Genomic DNA, 3,448 nt, shown 5'->3' with positions numbered 1-3,448 from the left:
TAAAAGTATAAAGCTTCAATGTGTTTTTCTCTATGTTCCATTTCACAAATGGAAAGTTCTATCGAAACTAAAAAGGAATAGCTGAAATTTTTGGCTACATCTAACCTACATAAAAGCCAGTGTGTATCATGTTACACTTGATTTCTAGAAATAGGAGGAATGATAAAAGCCGAAATGCATTTATTAAGATAGAATAGTTAGGTGTGTACCGTGAAACCTTATAAGTATAGTGATTGCTGGTATAATAAGCCTAGTAAAGATGTAGTATGGGATCACCTAGCCTAAAATTTATCATGAAAGTAAAAATATCGATTCAGTTTTAAACTTGAATCGTTTCTGAATTAAGCTATTTTCTATTATATCACAAAATTTTTTAATGAAAACTAACCTTTTTAGTTAATGGAGACTGAATTAAGAAATCAACAAATATTTTTCCAGTTTTGTTGTCTATATATATATATATATATATATATATTTCATTTTATACTTTCAGTATATAGACTAATAACAATATTAGGTTATACTTTTGTTGCTAAGCGATATGACATAAAAGCCATTGTTTGAATGTAGTGCTGTTACTATTAACTTTTTTTGAGAGTTTCAACATTGCAATATCTTACCAACACACAGTTAAGTTTAAACACAGTTTCCAACACTATAGTTTATTATACAGCTGAGGTTTTGAGTAATAGTTTTGATTTATTCTAATATATATTTCAAAGAAAAAAAAGATAATTGTTTATTTATTCTTATTTAATTTTCACAAGACTATTACAAGTGGAAATGTTTTTAACATGAATGATAAACAGCATGCAAGAAATTTCATAAGTAACAACTACTTATGAATTTACCTAATTTTTATTACTTGCAGTTCCAGTAATTTTTTTCTTTTTAATGATACTCATTTACTGGAACTCAGATGAATAAACATCTTTAGTTATTGTAAAACTGTACATCTTTTTTCACAGAAGAAAATCATTATTTTGATATTCCACATGAGTGACATTGTAATAATTTTTTAAAAGTACTATTCTGTTTTAAAAACTAGAAACAATTATAGGAAGACAAATTTTAATACTAATTTAGCAAAATGTTTTTCATCCCCCAACGTTCAAAAAATTACTTTTTTACAACAATTATTCTATAGTATTCAGCCATCTATTTTAAATACCAGAGGTCTGTTCAAACAGCTGAATCTCACTAATATATTTCAATTTTAGTACAAAGTCAATTCAACAAATTGACCTGATATTATTAGGCTTGACATATTCCTAATTTGTTTTGTTGTAAATAGAAACCTTGCTTTTCTGAATAACTCTGATATAACAAGTCATGTTCACCTGTTTTGTCAGTTAAATATTTTGAAACTTAATCATACAACCAAAAAAGTAATAATATACATAACCTCATTAAGTTGCTCTCAGTTGGATGTTTAAAAAATAAGATGAAAAAAATAATTCAATTATCACAAGAACAAGAATGTTCCATCCAAGTAAGTCAAAATTATACACTAAATTTAACATTTTTGTACTAAAACAAAATTGGATATAATAATCATAATAATGCAATACATATAATAAATCAAATTTTAGTAGTTCTTTTTTCTTAGCAAAAGTATTTGAAATACTTTTACCCTAAACATAAAATCTAGGATATTTGTTTCTTCAGATTTTACTGATGTCTTTCAATTAATAGTTAAAAATTCACAAACAACAAGGATAATTTTGGAGAATAATCAGAAGGAATATTAACAAATTTGTTTTAAGTTTAAAATAACAGTCTCAATAAATTCTATACAATCACTGAAATTTCACAATAGGGTTTAAAAATATTGAAATAAAATTTTTTAACCAAATGCTCAATAAAATCAATAGTTTTGGTTACTACTGAAAGTGAATAGTAAGACAGAGGGACAGGGTATTTCTTCTAAATACTTTGGACTGTGGTATCAAACATTATGTTACGAAAATCATTAGAAAATGCATCTTAAAAATGTTCTGTTTCAGAAGTCTCTCTTCAAATGTTATGGCTATGACATGGCACTTATTATAGCTATTTGGCAAAATTTGGTACAGTAGTTGTCTTTCAGACTATAACTAATGCAAAATATTGTCACTGAATAGATTAAAAGCTCACTTTCTTGAAGATCGAACAACACTCAACTTAGGTTGACAATTTGCATTATAAAATTAATTTTGCAAGATCTCTAATAAAAGCCAATTAGAACTTACAAATAAAGATAAATTAGCATGCACAAAAAAAAACATACAAACAAACCTCTAAATTTGAATGTTACATAACTTTGAATCACAGTGATAATTTGACTGAAGTTAGTATACTTAGCCACTTTTTAAATATTGATATTTGTAATATTAGTATTACTTAATGAATCAGTATTATTATATTTTCATATGTTATAATAGTTTTTTAAGCTTTAATGCCTACTGTGTAAAATTGTGTGTATGCCAATAGGTTATAAAACAATCACAAAATGAAAATAAATTCTCAATGTTTACTTTGTAAGCAGCTTTAATTAATACTGCATGTATGTCACCATAGTGTTTATGTAATCATACCTTAAAAGCGTTACTAAAAACATAAACAATTCAGATTTATGTGGGTATGATTTGTCAAAGATAGCTTGTTACAAATGAATGTAGTGTAGGTAGTTCAAAAGTCAATTCCATGGCACTAAGAACATTATGCAACTTTTTTAATTTCATTATACAAATATTTTTAATTGTGAATCTTACCATATTTTTATTTTAAAAGTTCAAGTTATTCAACAATTGATGGTATGACTTTTTCTTTTACTGCAGAATGTTTTTTTTTTTACTTTTGCAAACTTAAAGTTTTATTTATACAACAATCTTTATAAAGTGAAGCATATAATATTTTGCAACTTTTTAAAAAATAAGAAATGCTCAATTACTTTTCACACTATATTGCTAAGCAATTAATTTTAGCTACTACTTTTTCCTACTGTAAATTTTTGAATTTCTAACATGCTTACCTTGAACACTAGTTTTCATCTGACTGAGCTTACTAGGAGACCGTTTTAATTTACTAATGCAGATCTTAGTATAGATAGGATTATTACATCGAATGTCTAACATGCTTACCTTGAACACTAGTTTTCTCTTCATCTGACTGAGCTTACTAGGAGACTGTTTTAATTTACTAATGCAGGTCTTAGTATAGACAGGATTATTACATTGAATGTCTAACGTGCTTACCTTGAACACTAGTTTTCACCTGACTGAGCTTACTAGGAAACCGTTTTAATTTACTAATGCAGATCTTAGTATAGACAGGATTATTACATTGAATGTCTAACGTGCTTACCTTGAACACTAGTTTTCATCTGACTGAGCTTACTAGGAAACCGTTTTAATTTACTAATGCAGATCTTAGTATAGACAGGATTATTACATTGAATGTCTAATGT

Source organism: Limulus polyphemus, unplaced genomic scaffold (genome assembly GCF_000517525.1).
Source record: "Limulus polyphemus unplaced genomic scaffold, Limulus_polyphemus-2.1.2 Scaffold1670, whole genome shotgun sequence".
In the NCBI taxonomy this organism is placed as follows: Eukaryota; Metazoa; Arthropoda; class Merostomata; order Xiphosura; family Limulidae; genus Limulus; species Limulus polyphemus.
Note: the sequence above shows the minus strand (reverse complement) of the source record.